Below are 24635 nucleotides of genomic sequence, written 5' to 3'. Positions count from 1 at the left end.
CCCCCAAAAGGGCCCATAACCATACCAGCAGAATGTAAAGCCCCTGCATTCACAGACACTTGGGTTAAAACAGCCCTCTCCAAAGCCAAAAACACAGCATCAATGGACCGGACGGTGTCCCAGGCTGTGTCCACATGAGCTCAAAGACAAACTAACCCCTCAGCTAAACACACTGTTCAAACTCGACCTCTCCACAGGCTATGTACCTATAGAGTGGCGCACAGCACCGGTTATTCTGCTCCACAAAGGTGGAGCCACAACAGACCCCGGCAACTATCGCCCTATAAGCCTGACTAGCTTGGTCTGCAAGGCTATGGAACGCATCATCATGGAACTCATTAACTGAGACATTGGGAACCTCCTAACACTGGACCCTACCCAGTTTGGCTTTAAGGGCAGATCATGCCCCCTAAACCTGCTGGACTTCTTTGAGACAGTTACCAAGGCTATAGACTACAAGCCTTGGCACTACAGCAGTAGCGTTGTTGCCTCACCGCAAGAGGTTCTCCTGTTCGATTCTCTGCTGGAGTGCCTTCTCTGTGGAGTCTGCATGTCCTCCTCGCGGTCGAGTGGCCTCCGAAAGACGTGCGTGAATGGGCATGCCTTTGCTGTAGGTTGGGCGTCAGGCTGGCAACTCGGCACCATAAAAAAAGTCTACTGCCAATCATTAGTGGGCCGGAGTTGTGCTGTGGTGACCCCTAACCGGGAAAAGCCAAAAAGACAAACCAAGGCTATAGACTAGGAAAAGGTGATACACACAGCCTACCTAGACCTCGCAAAGGCCTTTGACACCATTCCCCATTCTGGTATTGTAGACAGGCTCACCAGCTTGAACATAAACCCCTACATCACAAGATGGGTTGCCAACTGGCTCACGGACAGAACCCATGTGAGAGTTGTGGGAGCTAGGTCCGACTCTAAACTGGTTAAAAGTGCCATTCCCCAGGGCTCAGTCCTAGGACCCCTCCTGTTTGGCATATACTTCTCAGAGGTACAGGCAAGCACAGGAGGACTATGGCTGACCACTTTCACAGACTACTGCGAACTAGGGGCAATAATTGACTCTCCGGCTGACACACACATTCTCCAAAAGGGTCTCACTGAGACGGATACCTAGTGTCAAAATCATGGCCTCAAGCTAAATGCCAACAAGTGCATAGTCATCCCCTTTGGAAAAAACAAAGCACCCACAAACTACCACATAGCTGGTAGTTCCCTAAATACGGAAGATGTAATAAGGGATCTGGGGACCCAAGTAGATGGTAATCTCTCCTCCTTTGATGGTCACATTGCCAATGTGGTTAGAAAATCCTATGTGGCCCACCTAATCACAAAAGGGTTTGCATCCAGATCAAGAGGTCATTGTGCCCCTCTACTCATCATTCATCAGACCCATCATAGAGTACAACGCCCCATTTGGGATGTACCTTACAAGACACCTGCAACAGCTGGAAAGACCACAGAAGTACCTCACCAAGAGGATCACTGGCCTTGGACAGATGCCCTATGCAGCTCGACTGAAGAAACTCCAACTGTACTCGGTTGCATACCGTCTACTCAGAGGTGATCTCTGCCTGACATAAAGGCAGTGTCTAACCCAGAATTGGACATGCTCCACCTAAAGAAAACCTTATCCCTTCGAGCCACACGCTCTAGCGATCTAAACCTCACCACAACAATAAATAGGACTTGCTGGAGGGATAGATTCCTGCCGCAGAGACTTCCCGTGCTTTGGAACTAGATTCCAATCTGCATTAGGCAGAGCTCCTCGCTAACACTCTTCAAGAGAAACCTTGACGAGTGGATGGGAAACAAAGTTTAACCCGGGGATCACTTCAGTGGCTCTGCTGGACAGAGGCACAGGGAACTAATCTAAGGGGGCAGCGAAACCCAACACATTGTGGCTAGGCTTATAAATGCCTTCGGGCAGATAGCCTAGTACCTGCCTATGAATGAAAAATGTAGGTATTGCCACTAAAGGACATTTGACTGCAATTGGCCGCATGTCCAAATAAAGAAGTGATGAACTGCGATAAGACAGTGGAGGGCGGGCAGTGTTTTTTCCTAAAATGGGCTGTGTTGAAAATTACATTACAAAGGGAATGGCTGTGGGATCCCCCCTTTGTTAGCAGGTGGCATTCAGTGTGTACACATGCAGAATGAGAGCAAGGATCCAGTGTGAATTTCTGAAGCACCTAAGGAAGTTGGCAGTTTGTATTTCAGTCTGGAGCTATGATTGTAAATAACATCACTTGCTTCCTAGTTGGCTGTTGAAGTTACACTAGCAGTATGCCGTCGGTGCTCTAGTTTTGCAGTTGAGCAAGCTTCCATTTATGCTGCATGTGGGGAGCAAGCCCCCCCCCCCCCATGCTCCTGAACTCCATACCAACTCCACAGTCCTACAACTACAGAGACCAAAGACAAGAACCTCTTAAAATGGTTTCCTATAGAAAACAGCAATTGTGGAGTTTAACATTGCGGAAATTAACTCCGCCAGGGTGGACCTTGTCAAGTTGTGACTTAACAAGGTATAGGAAAGCCAGGATTTTATTTTTTATTTTTTTTCTTTGCCAGAACAGTCTGATCAGTGGAGTTCCTTCTTTTTATTTCATTTACCTGGGTTTACTTTCTTTAGTGTATAGTAGGAATTGCGGTTATAACGGGTGTCAAACTATAAGCTAGCTATTCTGTATCTTTTCAGATGTAGTAAGATTTAACCTTTTGCATTTGGTTCTGTGGGTCAAATTATTTACATGCTTGGAAAACCTAGTTAAGATATGGAATGAATAATGACCTTAAGAAGTGGAAAACCTTGGACACTATTTGATACATGTATGGAAGGAACTAAATAAATGGTTTGTGACACTTGACTGTAAGAAAACCTTTTGGTAAGTTTGTGGAAGGTAATGATGACTATACTTACTTTCCCTGGATATGTTTTACAGTTACTTGATTCGCATAAATTTTCTAAGTAATGATTTTAAAGAAAAATTCTCCAAGTCGGGTAGCATGGTAGTGTGGGTCAGCGGAAGCTATGCCCTTGGCATAGTTATGATTACATGTGATCATTTTTGATGAACATATTTCTTTTTAAACTTGGTTACCTGTTTGTACAGATCACCAAGTTGTTCAGTGGCTGTCCTGTATAATACAATGGTATAAAAAAATCTATTCTCTTGCAATATTTTTTTTATTAACATGTTATGTATGTGTGTGGAGATTTATTAACTCAAAATGCCAAGTAAACTGTATATCTACCTGAAAACTAGTAAGCACTTTCACTTCTACCCGAGACTGAAAATGTTTACTGGTATTTTGAATTAATAAAGTATTTTTTGACCTCCAGAATGTTTTTTTTTTTATAATAGTCTCTCGCTGAAAGCCTGTTATTGGTAACTTGCAGTGTAATATAAAAAAAATCAGACGTATCCAGAAGAAGCTTTTTTTCCACTTGTAGTTTTAAAAAACAGACAAATGTGTTTTGTACTGCCATAGTATTTTTATCAAGAGTAAGATATTTTTTCATATATTTAAGTATGTAGTTTGAATTATTAATGACTAATGAGATTCATATACAAATCTTTTGCTTCACAGTTCAATACTTCACTGGCAGTCACTACTGTACTATTTCCCAATGATGTGTGCTGTGTATTGGCTAGCTCATAAATGCCACCCTTTGTGTTGTACAGTCTTGCTAGATTGCTCCCTCATTGCAGCTATATTAGGTAATTTAGTTAATTCTTCGTTAGCCAGCTGTGTGGCCAGTTTAAACGTGCTAATTCCTTCCAAATGACTTGATACAGAAGGGATTTCTGCTTATCCCAATATTGTAGTGAGCTCAAGAGTTGATTTATAGGACAGCCCTTGCATGGGTGGTGTGGGCCCTTCACTACTGCAAGGAAACAGTTTTAGAGAAAGCAGTTACAGTAATTTTGTTTTCAACAGATTAGGAATTAGCTGAATTTATTTTTAATGAAGCTGACACAGTTCTGATTTTATTGCTGCTACTTAATTTGGTCTTCTGCATCTGTATTTGTTTACAAAAATAAATGATTTGAAGGCTACAGCTTATAATGTACTACAGCAATCTAATTCAGTTGCCTCCCTTGTATTGCATGTTGGAACCCAGAATGTCTTCTTTGCAGTTGACACTTGGTATGAGCATGTCATAACTTTGTGCACGTGCTGTAACGTGTTTTGTAGTACAGGAGTAAGGTGAGAGATGCCTGACCCAGATTCCTGTTCCTGTGTTAGGAATCTGGAACGTCCTTATTACTTGCCCCTCACTTTTATCACATTTACCTAGTGGAGTTAAAGTACAAGGACATTCGACAATTCTACCATTGACTATTTAGTGAATGATGCATTCCAGTTTTCTGAAGGGGCAAAACTGTATTCTCCTTCCACTTGTAGAATAATTCTTTCCTACACACAACCTGCAGCCATTGTTCTAGTACAGTGGGAGTGCCAATTTTGTTGTCTAGGTACTGAATTCAAAAATATTTTTCTTTGAGATTACTGCAATAAGTTTTGTTGCAAAAGGTGATTAAATACTCCAACTCCTCTGCTGGTTTTTATTTTCTCTCGGATCATTATATGATAACACAATGTGTGGTTACTGTTCCTTTGGTCTCCTTCAGCTTGGGACAGCTATGAGACAGCCTCGTTCTTTTCCTTTTGCCTTGACTTGATGAGAAGAACAGGACAGGTGTCAAGTGTAATATCCTGTATTTATTCTAAATGGGAGGTTGAAAAAGCAGCCATGTCCTTCTAGTCACCACAACTCTTATTTCCCTGCATCCATTTTCTGTGTTTAGCAGTCAAATTATTTTGTGACTTTGGACTGTAAATTACAGTTCTAAGTGGAGTAATGTAGCCAGGGTGCCTTAATAATTGTGTGTTTTTTTTGTTCTATTTAGTTTAGAAGTAATTGTCTGAGTTCTGCATTTCACTTGTAGGTGAAATGTATTTCTTTCATTTGGGATCTTATTGGTAAACCAAAACTTCCACTCTTGGGTGGAAGTTGTGGCCAGCATGAGAATCATGGCTTCCATTGCTAATTTGCTTTCTTTAAGCTAGGGTTGCAAAACTTACTAATACAATGAAGGATTGTTATGCAAGGCATTCAGCACACGTATGTTTTTACTGTTTTTTTTATATATTCCTACACTGTCAAATTATGTACATGTGTTCTGTCTTTTGTCCTACAGTCTTCTATACAGACATCATCTCAAGGGAGTGGTGCTTGTTTACATTTGGCATTACAGAACATTTTTGTGGAAGGTGTGCCTTTATTCAGGAGAAAGGGTGATGTTGTCCATTTCTCTCACTCCAGCAGGAATGTGTTTCTTGTCTCCATCTTCCATGTACATTTCGTTTTTTTCCTGCCAGGGAACACCAATTAGCCCTCTGTTCCCAGTAAAACTCAAGTGGTAAGGCGTGAACTTGCTTGCTGGGGCAGCCTACCTTCTCTCCTGGGAGCCCCCCCTTGGCAGCTCCTCTGTGCCTACAGTTGCTGCCTTTTTCAGGGGGAGTGTTCCTCCGTACTCTAATTTCCCCTTACCTTCTTCAAGTGAATGTCCTATGCATGACTGGCTTACAACTCCACTGATTGAATGCCTTGTGCTACCAGTAGGTCTCATCCATGTGGTGAGACAGAGCGCTACCCCCCCCCCACCCAGGATGGGTGGCAAGAAACGCTTACTTCCATACCCCCTAGCCAATGCTTACATTCAGGCTGCTAGATGAACTTGAGTTGCCTGCAGCATAGTCAGGGTTTACCCCTCTAATCCACTGAGCTGGTTGCTTGCCATTGAGTTTTCTGATATATGCAGAGAGTGGTTGTTCTACTGTAATAAACCACAGCACTAACTGCTTTGTTTTTGGGATCAGGATGTAGAGAAGAGCAGGAATTGCTGATAATAACTTGGGGGCATATTTGGGCTAATATTTGTGAAGGTATGGCAATCCTTGTTTGTACAATGTAATGGCTGACCTCAGGCTGAGACAGAAATGGGTTTACTGGATCCGTGCTATCCCTTGGTTAACAAATTCAAAGTAATACCAGGTGTAAAGTGTTTTTTATTTGTCATGCTAGAAACAAGACTGAGTTGAGAAGCAAAGTTACAGATTCTCCTCAACAGTATTTATGGTTCACCACATCTTTTGTGGGACTTAATTTTGTTCCAGAAGCTTTTCTTTTGATCAGGTATGACAAAGTCATAGCATTTACAGCCGTTCTGATAATGGAAGAATAAAAAAACTTATTAGGTGTTGCAGCCACAGTAAAGAAAGTCACTTTGTTAGCAAACACTGCTACTTGAGTTAATTGTGTAATGCCTTTCATTCCCCCCCCCCCCAAGTAATTGACTAGTAGTCTGAAATTTTTGTTTTCCTAAAAGCAGTGCATTTGATATGTACCTTGGAGATAGTCACCTCATTTGCCTCCTACTCATATAATCATGTATGTGGTCATAAGCTTTAAATTTAAATATGAAGAAGAAAAAAGTTATTCTGTACTGTGGTGCTAGGAGTTGACTGAATCTAGGTGAGACCACAAGGAATTGGGGGGGGGGGGGTATTGCTGGATCCGTTCTCATAACTGGGATGGAATAAGTATCTGTCCTTAACTTGAGTGTCTTACTTCTATTTGTATGTCACTATGGCTATTAAGATGTTGACATACTGCATGTACAAGTAACCGATATGTGTGTGTCTATATATAGACTAGACTAGCAAGAGTTTGTTTGTTTATTTATTTATTTATTTATTTAGCTGGCTTTTCCCGGTTAGGGGTCACCACAGTGGAACTCCGGTCCGCTAATGATTGGTAGTTGATTTTTATGTGCTGAGTTACCAGCCCTGACGCACAACATATATATATATATATATATATATATAGACTAGTAAGATTATATATATATATATATATATATATATTGTGTGTGTGTATATGTGTGTGTGTATATATATGTATGTATGTATGTATATGTATATATATGTATATATATGTATATGTAGATTAGCTATAGATGTATATAGATGTATATAGATTAGATATAGATATATAGATGTATATAGATTAGATATAGATATATAGATGTATATAGATTAGATATAGATATATAGATGTGTGTGTGTGTATGTATGTATATATATATATATATATATATATATATATATATATATATATATACGTATACATATATATATATATATATATATATATATATATATATATATATATATATATATATATATATATATATATATATAATGTGTGTATATATATATATATAATGTATATAGATAGATATATATATGAGATATAGATATATATTTAGATTAGTAAAATATTTATATATATATATATATATATATAGATATTTAGATTAGTAAGATATTATTTATATTTAGATTAGTAAGATATTTATATTTATATTAGTAAGATATTATTTATATTTATATATATATATATATATCTATATATATATATATATATTTTTTTTAATATCTTACTAATCTAAATATAAATATCTTACTACTCTAAATAAATAAATAAATATATATATATATATATATATATATATATATATATATATATATATAAATATTTTACTAATCTAAATATATATCTATATCCATCTTTATCTCTCTCATATATATATATATATATATATATATATATATATATATATATATATATATATATATATATATATATATATATATAATGACTAGTAAGATTAAAGGAGAATAGTCCTGTTAGGATTTTTACCAAAAGACAGTCTTGTCTTTGTGAATAATTCCCAGATTCTTTATCACAAGCAAAGGAATTAATATATTTTACCTACTTGAAAGAAACTCTTATTTTTCTAGAATTAATCCCGCCATTACTCTTTTTAGTCGCAGCTGACTCCTGTGGTGGTGCTGTGAAGGCCATCCACAGAGGTTTTATTAAGTGAGTAGGAAAGGAAATGGATCGATAGATCTTTCTTCTTTATTGCATATACTTGTGAACAATTTAGCATGTCTGATCCTTGTGCTCGCATATGTTTGGGATGTGGGAGGAAACTGGGGTGCCTAGAGGAAACTAACACGAGGGGTATATAGACCATGCAGCCCATTCGGGAACCAAAGCTGAGTACCTCTTACAGTGAGGTGACCATGCTGCTCACTGAACCAGTGTCCTACTCTTTTCTAGAATAATACATAGAAAATTCAGTTCTTCCTCCTGAATATTTGTTTGGGCATCCAGGTTAAATAAGATTGTATGAGTCATGTAATCCTCAAGAGTATTTCATGACAAAAAAATTTGCACAAATTGTTTCAATTATTTGACACCTGAGAATGTCAGAATCACAGCTGACCAAGTTTCAAACCTCTTCTGTAGTCTCTGTGGGCCAAAAATCCTTGGAACCAACATTGTAGGACTAAGTTTGTCTTCAGGATTTTGACATTTACTCCAAATTGCTGGGTAAGTTTTTGAAACCTTCAAATACTGTGAGCACTGTTGGTAACTGACTTAGATGTGGTTATGAAGTTTGGAGTTAATTTCATTCAAGCCAGTAGCCTTCCCCATTCTAGGGAGTTCAGCCTTTATTACCTTGCATGAAGTGATGGGCAGTTTCATGTTTCAGACTTGCTCAGTGGGTTGGGCAGCTGAAATACTTGAAGCAATTTTAGATAAAAGGCCTCCAAAATCTGTTCATTATAATAGGTTCATAGGTAGGTACTAGGCTATCATCCCTGTGGCCTATATAAGCCTAGCCAAAAAGGTTCCCTGGCTTTCGCCACCCAGGAAAATTATTTTCCTGTGCCCCCTGTGAAACAGTGTCGCAGAAGTGATCCCCGGGGTGGATTTTCTATTGCCCATCCAGTCGTCAAGATTTTTCTTAGAGAGCCAATGAGGAGCTTTGCTTGACATTAATGGGTAGTTCGTTCCAGAGTATGCAAAGTCCCTGGGACAGGAATCTATGCCTCCAGCATGTTCTGTTTATTGTGGTGATAAGATTTAAGCCCCTGGAGCATGTGGTTTGGAGAGAAGTGTAGCATGTCCAACAGGTCTGGGTTTGACATAGCTTTGTATGTTAGGCAGAGATCACCTCCGAGTAGGCGATATGCGACTGAATAGAGCTGGGGTTTTTTTAAGCTGTCTGCGTATGGCATCTGTTTGAGGCCAGTAATCCTCAGTGAGGTATTTCTGTGGCTTTTCCAATTGTTGTAGCTGTCTTGTGAGATGCATGCCAAACGGGGGATTGTACTCTGTAATGGGTCTGATGAGGGATGATTAGAGCGGAACAATGACCTCCTTTTTTCTAGGGGAGAACTCTTTTGTGATGTGTGTCAAGTAGAAGGATTTCCTGATTACTGTGCCAGTGTGGTTATCAAAGGAGAGACTACTGTCCACCTGTGTCCCGAGGTCTCTTATCACACTTTCAGTGTTTAGTGAGCTACCGTCTATGTGGTACTTCATGGGTACTGAGTTTTTCCCAAATGGGATGACAATGCACTTCTTGGCATTGAGCTTGAGGCCATGACTTTGACACCAAGCATCTGTCCCTGTGAGGCCCTTTTGTGGAATGTCTACATCACTAGGTAATTCTGTTATGCCTCCCAGTTTGCAGTCATCTGTCAGCTTTGTTAGCCAAAGACCTTCTGTCTTGGCCTGCACTTCAGAGAAGTAGATGGTCGAACCGGAGAGAACCCAGGACCGAACCCTGTGCTGCTTCACTCATCTGAAGTCTGACTTTTACTGTGTGGGTTCTGTCAGTGAGCCAGTTGGCCACCCATCTTGTGACACAGGGATTTTATGCCCAGTTTAGTGAGTTTATCTAGAATTCCAGAGTGAGGGATGGTATCGAAAGCCTTGGCGAGGTCAAGATAGGCTGTGTGCACTATCTTGCCCTCATCTATGGCTCTAGTGACTGCTTCAACAGAAGTCAGTCCGGTTTAGTAGACATGATCTACATTTTACAAACCCAAACTGAGTGGGGTCCAGTGTTTGGAAGTTACCTATGTCTTTTGTTTATAAGCTCCAGGATGATATGTTCCATGGCCTTGCAGACAAGGCTCGTCAGGCTAATGGAGCTGCAGTTTCTGGGGTCCGTGGTGACGCCCTCTTTGTGGCGTGGGATAACTCTCGCAGTGCGCCATTCAGTAGGTGCATAGCCTAAGGTGAGGCTATGATTGAACATGGTACTTGGGTGGGGTGCCAGGTCATTCTGTAGTTCGTGCAGTACGTAGCCTGGGATGTTGTCTGGTCCCATGGATGCTGTATTTTTGGCTTTGGAGAGTGCGGGCTTTACTTGTTCATCCGTGATTACAGGGGCTTTGCATTCTTCCATTATTAAGATGGGCCCTTTGGAGGGTGAGGGGGGGGGTAAAGTTAGCACTGAACCTAACTGCAAAGATGTTGGCAAAATTGGTTGGTTCTGTATATTTAGTGCCATTGTGCTGTAGCTCGGAGCAAATTTGAGTGTTGCCATTGAGATTCTTGACATAGCTTTAGAGTGCTTTGTGGTTTTTTATTAAATCGGTTGCGATTTTATTTTCATAACTGGCTTTGGAGGATTTTTATAATAGATCTCCGCTTCTTGCTGAGGCTGACCAAGGGAGTTCCTTCAATCTTGGGATTTTACTTTTTTTTTTTTTTTTTTTTTTTTTTTTGCAACAGCTTCTTCCTTCTGTTGTAGAGCTTGTTTATGGCAGGGGACTACCAAATTGGCTTCCTTTTTTTTGGAGGATAGCGTTGGAATTTATGAATTCCAGAAAACATTGAGCGAATGAGTTGGTACACGAGTAGTTTTCAGTTGATGGTGGGGTAGTCGAAATCGCCCACAATTAAGGTATTGGGTTGTACCTTTATTTCTGAAGATACTGGAAAATATTAAGAGTGGGAATCCTGGGGGATCTGTAACGAGCTACAACATGGATTGCAGTCTTGCCCAGTGTTAGTTGCACTTGGATAATTTCGGATGCATTATGTTGAGCAACTAGCCTTGAGGTGTGGATATCCTTAATGAATATAGACACGCCTCCACCTTTTAGTATTTTGGTCCAGGTTAGGTGGCCGAAAGGTGTGGTCTGAATTATAACCTGGTAATGCAGGGGTACTCTCTGGAGCCTTAAACCAGGTCTCTGTCACTGCACAGATGTCTATGTTCTCCATTTTTAAGGAGTGCCTAGAGTGAGTGCATTTTTGATGTTTAGACTTCTTTCACTGAGTAGCATTACCCTTAGAGTTTTCTTGTTGTACCTGTTACGGTGGTGAATTTACCATTTTAACATTGCCTAAAAATGGCACTATAGGGGTGGCAAGAGCCTTAGCCAGAATCCGGAATCCCAGGGGCGACAGGTGCAGGCCATCGCTGGCAAAGCATCATGGTCTGTCAACCATGTCGTCCCAGGCATCCAGATATTGGATCCCCTTAGAATGACACCAGAAGGTTAGCCAATTGTTGAAGTCAGTCATTTTGTCTTTGTACTGTGGTATCATTCTGGGTGATGGCAGGATGCTACTCAGGGCTAGGGTCATAGCTGCCTGGGCTACAAGATCTGAGAGTTCCTCCATGTCTCTCTCTATATAGTCCAGGGAGGGACGTCTCCGGTCATTCACACCAATATGGACAATGCCAGAGTCGTATTTTTACTTGAGGAGTGACCTGAGTGCGTGCGTTATGTGGCAGACAGCTGACAGTAACTTTCTCCTTGTTTAGCCTGGCGAATGGGACATCAGTGTGCCTGACCTATAGTCACCTATGACTACTGTGTTGGGTACGTTGTTTTGCCTTATGTGCTGAGGTTGAATGGCACACTGATTTTGTTGGCTGTGTGTCATTTGGGTAGTGTTGGGGGGTGGTTGTTGTCTGCATTTCAGGTTGGGAGGTCTCTGTTGCTTGGGCAGGTTTTTGAGAGCCTCCGTGAATGTGTGTTGTGTTTCTATGTGTGGGTTTTGGTAGTGTGGGGTTTTGAAGGACTATGTGTTGGGTGTGGTGCAGGTGTTGACCTTCTCTTGACTGTCTAGTCCAGTCCTGGCTGGAGAGAGCTTGGCTTCCAGTTTGGCTATATAATTGCATCTCTCACAGGTTGTAGTATTGGGTGGTAGGAGGAGAGAGCTGTCAGTGGACATGAGGCAATTGCTACATTGCCCCAAGATGCCCAGACTCATCAGGTGGACAGGAGAAAACGCCAGGAGCTGACCCATGGACATGCCTGCATAGGTGAACTGTTTTCCTCTTGACAAGTGAGGAAAGTTGAGTGCTGTAGTTTGTAGTCTATTTATTTAGTTGCAACAAGTTCTGAGCAAGTGCTCAGCACAAGGAAACAGTTTTGAGTGCTGAAACTAAAAAAAACTGGCTAGTTCTAGCTAAAACTGGCTAGTTTTAGCACCGATCCCAAGAAGAGAAGCGGGCCACGGCCTGTTTGGTGATCCACGGTCTTGTCCCAGATGATGCAAGGGTCTGCAGGCTTGTAGCCTTTTTCTGGTAGATGCCTCGAATAGCAACCAGACCAATCAGGTATGTTAAGCACAGACGCTCACTCTCCAACCAGAAAGAGTCGGTAATCAATGCACTCTGCTTCTACTCTCACCAGGATCAGAATATAAGCACAGATTCTAAGCTGTCACCTATAAAGCAGTTATTAAGCTTTCTGGTGATCAGCACTCTCCAGGAAATAATGCAACTGCACTCCTTTCACCAGGAGAAAACAGAAGCACTAATTCCAAGAGGACTACTGAGGGGCAGAATGTGGGCTCTACAATAACTGTTGGTCTTGGCAATAGATGCGGCAATAGATGCTTAAAGGTAAGCTGAAAATAAAGTGTTTATCCTAAACACTGCAGTGTACACTAGAGGAGTTAAATATGAAAGTAGGTAACTTAAGTTTTACCTGTCTAAAGTTTTAGTGGAGAGTCACTATTTTTAAAACGGCAAGATAGGAAAGGGGGGTGGCCACTTTTGTATTCTGGTACTATGGAATACAATAGGATGGCCAAAAGTTATTAAATAGTTGAAGGGGTGTAATTTCAGAAAATAAGTTTGTGCTTACTCACACCAGCCAGTAAAAGCTGAGAGGAAATGAGATGTATGGTGAAATTAACAAAAGTAGGATGCAACTAGAAAGACAGTGGTGTTTAAAAACACAACAGTGACTGGGTGGAAATCTCTTTCTGACTTGAGACAGAGCTGTGGTCTCCAAGTTTTAGTATGCAGTTAAAAACAGAATGAAAGTAAAACCCAGTTTAAAGAAAACAAATCAGTGTACAAAATAGAAAAAGCAAAACAATAATATAAAACACAACAAATAAAAAGCAAACTATCAGTACATATTTAGGAAATATTAGTTGTGTAAGAACTTACCATAAAGATAGATGTCCTTCCCTTTTCTGTTGCAGTATTCCTGACATAAGGGGAGTTGCCTGCTTAGGCGATGACCTATCGCCGTCTAGTCTATCAAAGTCTTCTACCTAAGGTGCACTGTACATCTGACGCAGGCCACTAGCAGAGGTCGGCCATAAAAGTGACGTACACATGCACCACCCTCAGAATAAGGGAAAGATCAATGTATCCAAGAAAAGCAAGTGGGGGTAAGGAGGGAGGGGATGGAATACTGCAACGGAGAAGAGAACGACATCTGTCGTTAAGGCAAGTTCTTACACAACTAATCTATGTCCTTCTATTCATCTGTTGCAGTATTTCTGACATAAGGGAAGAGTACAAAAGCTCATGCAGAAAGAGAGGAGGAAGTGGCAAAGGAATTTTCTATGAAGCCATGGAGAATGGCCCTGGCAAATCCTGCCCTGGATCTGGAAATGGAATCCAGCTTATAGTGTTTGAAGGTGTGGACAGATGTCCAGGTAGCTACTTCTAAGATAGTTGGTGTCCAACCCTTTGAGGAAGGTCCCCGAAGACAACTCTGTCCTTGTGGAGTGAGCTTTGAGTTTGGAAGAACTTTACCATGGTGGGAATAGCAAAATGCAGTGGATTTGGATATCCAATTGGAGATTGCCTGTTTGGACGCAGGTCATCTCGGAGCCCTGGGATGAAAGGACGCACACAGTTGGTCCGATTTTCCTAAACATCAGTGGTGTGAAGGATCCTCTCACTACTGTTTTGGGGGAGATGGAAAAAAGGTGAGGAGATGAATAGCCTGGTTTAAGGACAACTCACTGACTACCTTTGGCATGGAGGGATTAGTTCAGAGGGAAACCCTTGCTTTGTGGAAAGACAGGAAAGGAGGAGATGCCATGGTGGCTTGTAATTCCAAAACCCGCCTGGCGGAGGTAATGGCCTCCAGGTTGACTGTTTTCCAAGTGTAGTGTTTGATGGAGCTAGAAGAAGCTGGCTCAAATGTGGTTTGATTCATTTTCGCCAGCACAAAGTTCAGCTTCCAGGGTGGAGCTACAGGTCTCCTGGGAGGTCTGATGTGACAGATTCCTATGAAGAATTGTTTTCCTTGAAATATGGAAGCCAAGGGTGGAGAACGTGGCAGGGATAGCGGACAGATGCGCTTTTATGGAGTAAGCTAATCCTGCATTAAGCAATTCACACACATCACAGAACCATAGGGGGTCTGCTGTAAGCAGCTCTTGATTTTTTTGTTTAGACACCAAAGAGAATCTCTTCAATTTGGAGAAGTAAGATTTTCTGGTATTAGGTTTTCTGGCCTCCTGCAAACCTTGAAGCAACTCCTCAGAATAAAGGTGTCCGAAAGGAATCGGGGTTTCAATCACCCACGGGGTCAGTTAGACAGTCTCTAAGTGTGGGTGTGAGTGAGCCTTTGTTCTGTGTATAGATGATCGACTCTGTGGGGTAACTTGTGGTGACCTCCTTTGGCTAGGTGAAGGAGCAGGGAGAAACCAATGCTGTCATGGCCAGTAGGGAGTCGCCAGCAAGATTTTTGGTTTGTCCTGTTGAATTTTTCAGCAGGGCTTTTGGGATAAGTGGAAAGTGGGGCGATGCTTACAGGACTCTCCCCTTCCAGGAGATTGAGAGGGCATCCACTCTCCATGCCTGAGAATGCAGTTATCTGGCACAGAACTTTGGAAGTTGCTTGTACAGGGGGGGGATCAGACAAGTTTATCTGTGGAATACCCCACTTGTGGACAATGTCCAGGAACACATGTCTGTGTAGCACCTATTCGTGGGCCTGTGTTCTGGATCTGCTTAGAGTTTCTGCCACAGCATTGACTGGAAGGTGTGTAGACAGTCTGGAGGGAGATATCTAGGCTTCTATGGCTAGTCTGAATAGGAGATAGGATTTTGTTGATATATCATAACTGTCATATTGTCTGTGTGTGTGTGTGTATATGTAGCCTCCCTAGTCTGACCAGGGACTGGAAAGTTTGAAGGGCGAGGATAAGTGTCTTCATTTCCTTGATGTTTGTGTGATACCTCCTTTAGGAGGCTGTCCACTGTCCTTGTACTGTGCTGTGGCTGAGGGCTGCTCCCCAGCCAGTGTCTGCTTCAGTGTACAGCACTCGAGTTGGTGGCAGTGGGTGAATGGGGACACTTTTGGGTTGAGACAGCTGTGTTATCCACCACTGGAGCTCCTTCTTGAGATAGGGTAGAAGAGGGACTTGATATTCCAAAGGGGGGGGGGGGCATGTTGAGACCACACTGACTTTAGGAACCACTGCAATTTCCTCATGTGTAGCCTTGCAAGAGGAAGCATAGGGATGGTGGATGCTATCAACCCCAAAATTCTCAGGAACGGTCTTGCAGACAGTAGATTGAGGAGGTGAATCTCTGCAAAGAGCAGGGAAATTTTCCTTTGTTTTGCCAGGTGGAAGAGACACCATCATACTCCTGGTTTGACATCTGCACCCCAGAAAGACATGGTCGTGGGATGGGACCAGGGATGATTTGTAAAATTTATAGTTTAATCCCAGACTTTGTAGAATGGCAATTGTCAGTTGGAGATTTTTGTTCAATTGTTTGGGAACTGGCTTGAATCAAAAGGTTGTCTAGGTAGGGGAAGATTAGGATACCTTGTAGTCTGCAATAGGCGACCACCGGTGCTAGGCATTTTGTGAAGACTCTTGGGGCAGTGGAGAGTCCAAAAGGCAAAGCCAAAAACCAATAGTGCTAGGATCCCACACAAGCATAGGAAAGATTAGTTGTATAAGAACTTACCATAGCAATAGATGTCCTTCTCTTCTCTGTTGCAGTATTCTGACCCAAGAGAGTTGCATGCCAAGGAGACGACCTGATATCAGCCAGCACACCAAAGTCTTCACCACCGAACATTGGCCGGTTTTCTGTAGATATTCTTTTTCTATGCCCTTCTGATCTAAGGTTGAGTGACTGCTTCTACACAGTAAGTTTTTTAGTGGTACATCAAGTTATAGGCCATTTTGTCAGTATAACTGAATGTTTTGATTTTACCCATCCTAGAATTCAGTGATGAGATTCTGTGCAATACGAGTTCTTCTGCTTATCTAATTTTTGGGGATTTCTGCACTCCCAGAATTTGTGTTTTGCATTAGCTCTTTCCTTAGTGTAGCTGTATGCCATCTTAAATTTGGGCTTGGGAGGATGCTGCTAGTTGTTCCAAATAATCTTTGACAGATTAAGGCTGCATCTGAAATACGCAAAAATAGAAAAAAAAGAACCTCCAGGATAAAGGCTGGTTCAAGATAAAACCAAGAAGTGAAAATAAATAAGTTAAAAATAAACCAACCATCCACAGTTGTAGCTTAAAACAATTCCATCAAGTAAAATCAGGTTAGCACTTTTTTATCCAGTCCTCTGCATTTCATCAGACCATACAAAGCATAAAAAAATAATCAACCAATAAGAACATTGAAATAATGAGGCAATTTCCTAGTCTTTAGGAGAGGTTTTAAGAGACAGATGTATTAAGCCCTGGTGGTCTATGGGCTTGCATGAAAATCCATCTCAATCCCATTAATTCAATTTGATTCACTAGGCCGCCAACTCTAAGGGTGACAGTCAACTTTTGCAACACCAAAAAGCCAAAACTGTGTGTTGGAAATTCACTAATATGCTTAGCTAGAGCATTAACAATGTCGCATATATGAATGGACTTCACATGTTCCAAAATTGTATTATTTTAAGGAATGATTTGTTTTTCCTATATAAAAAGAACTACAGGATTTACGCACAGCCAAATAAACCAAATTCTCAGACGTGCAATCCACATAAAATCTGGTTGTTAAACATTTACCTGTTATTGGAGGTACAAACATTTTTTCGGTGTAAATAAACTTACAGGCCCTGCAATTATAACAAGCAAATGTTCCCTTCCTGAAAGCAAATTTTATTTAGGTTGGGATAACAAGTCTTTTCAAAGACAGTGCTCTTGAAAGAGAAACAAGGTGTGGAAGCTACAAAACTTTTAACAGATTATTCAGTCATCAATATTGCCCAGTTTTTCTGGACAATATTGCATATCCTACCTGTGTCACTAGTATAACTTAATAATTTAGTACTGCCATTACAATTGATCTGTCTATTCAGTTTCATTCTACTCCTAGTAGAGAAATAGGGTTTAGCTACACTTTCCCTGTCATTCCTGGCCTAAGCCAAGCCATCAACAATATCTGTACCAATATAGCCCCCTGCTTTTGGATATGAACCCAAGGAGTCCAAAGCTTGTATGCAGGATGCATTATTTGTACTCCAGTCTGGAAGCCCTTGATGCCTAGCCCTTTGCAATATTGCAAAAAATAAATCCCGGAAGCATACTAGTTCTATGGAGATAAGTATTTCTCCAAGCAGATTTCCTATATGCAGAAGTCTGTATTCTGCCATTATTCTATACATCTAAAAGTCAGTAGATGAAAACGAGGACCTGTAAGTAAATTTAAGATGACTTGTAGTAGTATTCAAATCTGAGACAAATTCCTCTAACATATTAGCCAGACCTCCCCACAATAAAAATATATCATCCACGAATCTCTTTTGAAATTTAACATGTTCACGGAATCCAAAAGAACCAAAAATATATTCTTTTTCCCGTTGTGCCACAACAAGATTGGTGTAACTGTTGGCACATGCTGTGCCCATAGCTACGCCCACCATCTGTCTATAAAACACATCATTAAACAATAAAAATTATTTTCCAATACTCATTCTATAAGTAACACAAAAGAAAAACCAAATCACTACTATATTCAGTCTGGTTTGTTAAATAAAATCTAATGACCTCAATGTCTTCAAAGTTTGGAATAACCGTGAATAATATACATACATAAAGTGTAACAAAGAGGAGACCAAGCGTCTTTTGTCCATCCTCTAACAGTTTAGAATTGTTTTTAAAGCTATTCTGCTTTTAATAACTTAACTCACAATGAATGGAAAGCATTGCATGAACTGAAGAAAAATGGTTTTATTTGTATTAGACCTGCCGACGAGGGTGGAGCAGTTATTTTGGATGCTGATCATTATCAAACCACCATGCTGGACATACTGCTATTTTAAATAAAAGTGCTCTTAAAACTCTGATTAACAAGATGCGTAATGATTTGTTGATGTGCAGACTAATAGACCCTGCTTTACATGAATGTCTGTGTTTTTAACCCCTCTGTACCTTGTATACACGTTCTCCCCAAAGTTCATAAAGATTTATATAAGCTGCCTCTTAGACCAGTCGTTTCAGGTCAAGACTGGCTGCCGGAACAGTGTTTAATTTTTATTGAACAAAAATTTAAGCCAGTAATACAATGGGCACCTTATGTTTTGAAGGACACTGAAGGGTTTTTAAGGGCTTTGTTTGAAACTACTGATACATCAAGTGTGTATAAGTGGAGATATCAAGAGTATGTACATTATTCACGGTTATTCCCAATTTTGAAGGCATTGAGGCCATTGGATTTTACTTAAACAAGACTGAATTTAGTGATTTGGTGTTTTTTGTGTTATTTATTAGAACTAGTGTAAGAAAATATTTTCTTGTTTAATGATGTGTTTTACAGACGGAAGACTGGCTTAACTATGGGCTCAGCATTTGCCAACAGCTACGCCATTCTTTTTATGGCAGAATGGGAAGAAGAATATATTTTTGGTTCTTTTTGATTTCCATGAACATGTTAAATATTACATGAGATTCATGGATGATACGTTTTTATTGTGGGGAGGTTCGGCTAATATATTAAAGGAATTTGTCTTCTATTTGAATAGTAAAGTTATCTTAAATTTACTTAGTTTCTCGTTTTCATCTATTGACTTTTTAGATGTGTATCTCTTTAATAATGATGGCAGAATAGAGATACTTGGAGAAATAGATTTCCACAGAACTAGCATGCATCCGGGATTTATTTTTTTGCAATATTGCAAAGGACCAGGCGTTAAGGGCTTCCAAGTACAGATAATGTCTCTTTCATACAAGCTTTGGACTCCTTGGGTTCGCATCTGAAAGCAAGGGTCTATACTGGTAGAGATATTGTTGATGGCTTGGCTTGTGCTAGGAATGAAAGAGAAGGTGTAGTTAAACTCTTTCTTTACTAGGAATGGAATGAAAATGAATAGACTAATTTTAATGGTAGCACTAAATTGTTATAAACTTGTACCAGTGCTATAGGTAGGATTTGCAGTATTGTCCGAAAAAACTGGTCAGTATTGATCACTGATGAATCTGTGTGGTAGGCTCCACACCTTGTTTCCCTTTTAAGAACTCTGTTTTTGAGACTTTTGTTATGCCAACCCTAAACAAAATTTGCTTTCTAATAAGAATGGATTGTTTGCTTTTTATAATTGTAGGGCCTGTAAGTTTTATTTCCACCGAAAAAATGTTGTACATCCAATAACAGGTAGATGTTTTATACCCAGATTTTATGCAGATTGCACATCTGAGAATTTGATTTATTTGGCTGTATGTAAATTCTTTAGTTCTTTTATAGGAAAACAAATTGTTCCTTTTAAGAATAGGATTTTGGAACATGTAAGGGCCATTCATATATGTGACACTGTTAATGCCCTAGCTAAGCATATTGAATTTCCATCTCACAGTTTTGGCTTTCTGATGTTGCAAATGTTGAATGTCACCCTTAGAGGTGGTGACCTAGTGAATCAAGTTGAATTAATGGAATTGAGAGGGACTATTTCCATGCAAGCCTATAGGCCTCTTTCGGCTTTTTCTGCTTAGGGGTTGCCACAGCAGATCACCGGTTCACTAATGATTGGCAGTGGACTTTTACAGTATCGAGTTGCCAGCCCGGCGCCCAGCCTTCAAAGAAGGAACACCCACATAGACCACCAGGGCTTAATGCATTTCTCTGTTTAAAACCCATCCTGAAGGCTAGGAAATTGCCTCATTAGTTTAATCTTATTGGTTGGTTGATTTTATCTTGTTTTATATAAGAGAACTTTATTTTTTTGCCTTGTATGGTCTGATGAAGTGCAGAGAACTGCATGAAAGCGCTTCCCTGATTTTACTTGGTGGAATAAGCTGTTTCTTGTTTTAAGCTACAGCTGTGGATGGTTGGCTCATTTTTACTTTGTTTTCATTTCTTGGATTTATCTTGAACCATCCTTTATCCTGGAAGTTTTCTGTTTTCTATTTTTGTGTATTTCAGATGTTGCCTTAATCTGTCAAAGGTCATTTGGAAAACTCGCAGCATCTTCCCAAGCCCAAATTTAAGATGGCATACAGCCACACTAAGGAAAGAGCTAATGCACAACACAAATTCTGGGAATGCAGAAATCCCCAAAAATTAAATAAGCAGAAGGAACTCTTATTACATAAATATTCTCGTCACTGAATTCTAGGGTGTATGATGGTAAAAAATCAAAACATTCAGCTATACTGGCAAAATGGCCTATAACTTGATGTACCACTAAAACTCTTACTGTGTAGAAGCAGTCACTCAACCTTGGATCAGAAGATTTATTTGCATCTGAAATGTTTTGCCTGTTGTGACCAGATGGTGAAATGAAAGTGGTCTGCCGGAGTGTGTACAAAGAGCTGTCTGAAAGGTGGAAGGGAAGAATTTATTAGTGGGAGCAGAGCCTGTTTTGCATTTTAGCAGGTGGAAGGCAGGAACCGGCTTCAGAAAAGAGAGCAGCAGTTTGCAGGGCAAACGTATTCAATGATATGTATGTAAAGCCAGTTTAACATAATCAGTCCACATGACCGTATGCTTTTTCATTAGTTTCCAGCAGGGTGTGTCTGTTTCCTCCCACATTCCAGACACTAGAATAACATGAAAACTCCACACAGACTAGCTCCAGCAGTAGAAAGGGATAAAGATAGTGGATAGGGATAAAGCCCTAATTGGGACCCAGGTGACCTGAGTTCGTATAATGGCTTGAGTGTCTGGAGCTGTTGTGGGGAAAGGTAGGAGTAATGTGGCTCTGACTCCTCTCTTTTTGACAAGAGGGGGGAGGAGATGAGATGTAGATGAGATGTAGGAGTGCTGGCTTTAAGGGAGGCAGGGCAGCCTTGATGGTTTAATGCTCATAGAGGTGAGTGAGGCCATCACCAGAACGTCTGTTGCACACCAAGCCGTCTATCAGTAACGATCATGAACAGTGGGGTTGGTGAAGCAAGGAGCAAAAATCAACCACCTCTCCTAGCTGCCCTAATGATTGCTCTTCTTAGTTGACTGTACTCTTCATTGATTGGGTCAGTTGGCTGGGAGGGACCGATAACTGTCAGGATAAAATATTACAAAAAAGAAAAAAAAGCTCCATACAGAGGACACCCAAGTGCCATGAACAAGAGCATTAACTTTATAACTATGCTGCGGTTTTATAATCTCTGAAGTGTTTGTTCAAAAACTCTAACAGTAAATCTTTCTCGAATTCATTGGCTGTATTGCTAGATTTAGTAGAGTCCTTTTTAACTTCGGCTACTGCCTTATTGTTCTTAAAAGTGTACTAAGTGCATAGCTATAATAAAAAAGGGTATTTTAGTCTCTCAGAATACTCCCATCTGTCTTCCAATTTATATTCTTTAGTGAAAAAGAGAATGTGCATCTATCTTTGAATCCTTTTCTGGTGTGGGTGTAAGAAAGCTTCACTGTACTGCTATGTCTAGGAAATCGCAAGGCCTTGAAGTTTATCGAACAGTTAGCGTAACATTGATATTTGTATTTTCTCCTTGTAAAATTTAGAGATACTCGTGTATGCCAGTGTATTGTGTGACATTATCTCCTCCTTTATCTCCTTACCTACTTCTCCCACTCCATTAGTTAAAAATGGGGCACTTACTTTTTTTTCCCTCACCAAGGCTTATGATTTCAGCTTTTCTTTAGTTTTTGAGCTTTTATAATATTTTTTATATGTATTTTTATAAAAAAAACTTTACTTTTTCCATTATGAGAGTGAATTTCAGAACTCTCCTTTCATTTGCACTGGGCTTACTAATGCTAATTATCCTGGTTGCTGTCTCACCTGGGCAAATCTCACGAGATTCCTCATACAGGTAATGTTTGCTTGAATTGTATTATCTACTGGCTCTTCAGTCTTTGCTTTTACCAGTCTAATTCTTGTCTAGGAGATGTTCTATTCAGGGGACACAAAACCAGGAGCTTTAATTATTCATGCAGAGCCATATCTTTGTCGCTTTTATTTGCTAAACTCTGGGTCTACCTACCTTTTTCTTTTTTGTACCACCAGACTAATTCCAGTCTGGGCTAGGGCTGGCATGGAATTTATGGGTATCGGATTCATCTGGAAGTTTTTTTTTTCCTTTATTCATTCCCTTATGCAATTGTCTGTTATATCTGAGGGGTGGGCATGCAATGGGGACATGCTGGGTATTATCTTCCTCCTGCAGCAGCTCAGTCAGATCCACCACCATTTTCCTCTCTTTGGATCACATTCTCTGCTATATTCTTAACCTCTACCAGGGATTGTATATGGGGTAATGTGTATATGACCACCCATTCCTCTGTTAGCACCGCAGCCACCTGAGATGCTAATTGAACCTAGATCACAGTCATGGCTTTAGCTCTCTATACCATGGCATTGGCTGCAATAGTAATGTCTGATAATCATTTTTGCTGTTTTAAATTTGTATCATCTATTGCAAATTCTAAACATAAGTCAGTTGTATACAGATACAGTAAAAATTAGTGTTCATTTTGTTACATATCTCTGCTGAGGCTAAGCCTAAGTAAATTTTTGTCAGAAAAATATGAATAGAATTTGTGAAAGAGAAGAGTTAAGTAAGGAAAAGAGAATCGGGAATATGTGGGAGATTTGTTAATTCATTCGAGCAACAGAGTGATGTGAGATTGTTTCAAAGCACCCACACAGATTGCATTTCTTTCCATTTTTCTGTTTTCATTCGGAATTTGTATTTTCCAGGATCAGGCAAACATTTCTGTCTCCCATATATCGGTTTTTCTGCTTAAAAAAAAGCAATTAAAATTGTACCAGTTAAAGTTGGGTTCTGTTTGCTTCAGTTTTTTGAATGCATAATATTGCCTCCTTTTCCAACTGTGGTAAGATTTCACTTTCTATTAATTGGTGATGTGGATCTATTAATATATTGTGTATTTCTTTTAACTTTTGCTAAAGTTCATAAATAAGCAATATATACCCTTGTTATGCTCCCAGCATACCCGCAGGTGCTTTCTTGTGCTGTTTTACAGTGGATTTGATTATTTTGCAGAACATTTCAAGAACTCTTGAGTGTAAACTTTAAAAATGATATTTAACAAGAACTAGGTTCCAAGATGTAATGAGTTTTCTATTTCTTCCCAAAGCATCTTTTCAGTAAACTTGACCTGTGACTTTTACATGTGGGGGCAGTTTGCAGCCATCCTAAAATGGGGTCTTTATCAGATAGTCGAAGTTCCGTAACTCTGAACACCTAATGTTCGAACCATTATGTTCGAAGTTACAGAAATTCGACTACGTAAAAAAAAATAAAAAAAAATGACAAAATAATAGTGTTGTAAGCAGGGGGCAAGGCCCCCCTGCACCCCCCCCCCACTATTTAAATATACCAACTTTGAGATCATACCACATTGAAGTGAAGTGAATGGAAACCTCCGCTTATGGAGATTTCCATTCAAACACTGGAACTTTTTACAAATTCAAACATGGTCTCGACCATATGTGGTTCAAACTTGTAAAAGTTACACTACGTGATAGGAACCCCCTAAAATGAATGGGATAAGGAGCATCCTCTTCACTGATCATACTTGGCTACTTTTAGTTCCCTGATTTTTGCTCCCTAAAGAAATGGTTTGATGTTTGGTGGGGCCAGTGGAGGAGACCTTCAGTAATAGTCTCTCGAGATTCCAGCAGTCCATTATATGCATTCCCCTGCAGTCTACAATCACATAATTTGAGTTTTTCATTAGTGAAATAACTAGACTTCCCTCTTCTCTCCCACAAATCTGTTTGATTTTCTTCATTTCTTTTCTTTTGCAGATTCTTTAACATTTCTTATTCCTTCATTGCTGTTCTGTAATCATTGCATCATCAGTATATGTATAAATGTCTAGCTCTGTCTTGTGTTGTCTATATTTCTTTTAATTGTAAAATGATCCATAACTCGGCAAAGTGCACAGCACCTTTCTAAACATACTGCAGTACTTTGATAACTACTGTTCCTGTATGAACATTGTAGATCTTCCTTAACCTTGGCACTTAGTAAATCACAAGGTAACAGTGCTCATTGTAAATATAAAAGAAGAAAAATCCGAGGAGCAGCAG

General features: G+C 40.1%; 1 protein-coding gene across 1 annotated transcript in view; it reads left to right on the top strand.

Moving 5' to 3' along the window:
- The window catches only part of SCAMP5 (secretory carrier membrane protein 5), a 565341-nt gene that overhangs the window by 9339 nt on the left and 531367 nt on the right, over nucleotides 1-24635 (top strand). The window lies entirely within an intron of this gene.

Source organism: Protopterus annectens, chromosome 7.part0 (assembly GCF_019279795.1).
Source record: "Protopterus annectens isolate FY-2018-M chromosome 7.part0, PAN1.0, whole genome shotgun sequence".
NCBI lineage: Eukaryota > Metazoa > Chordata > Ceratodontiformes > Protopteridae > Protopterus > Protopterus annectens.
Note: the sequence above shows the minus strand (reverse complement) of the source record. Positions and strands in the feature narration are given on the sequence as shown.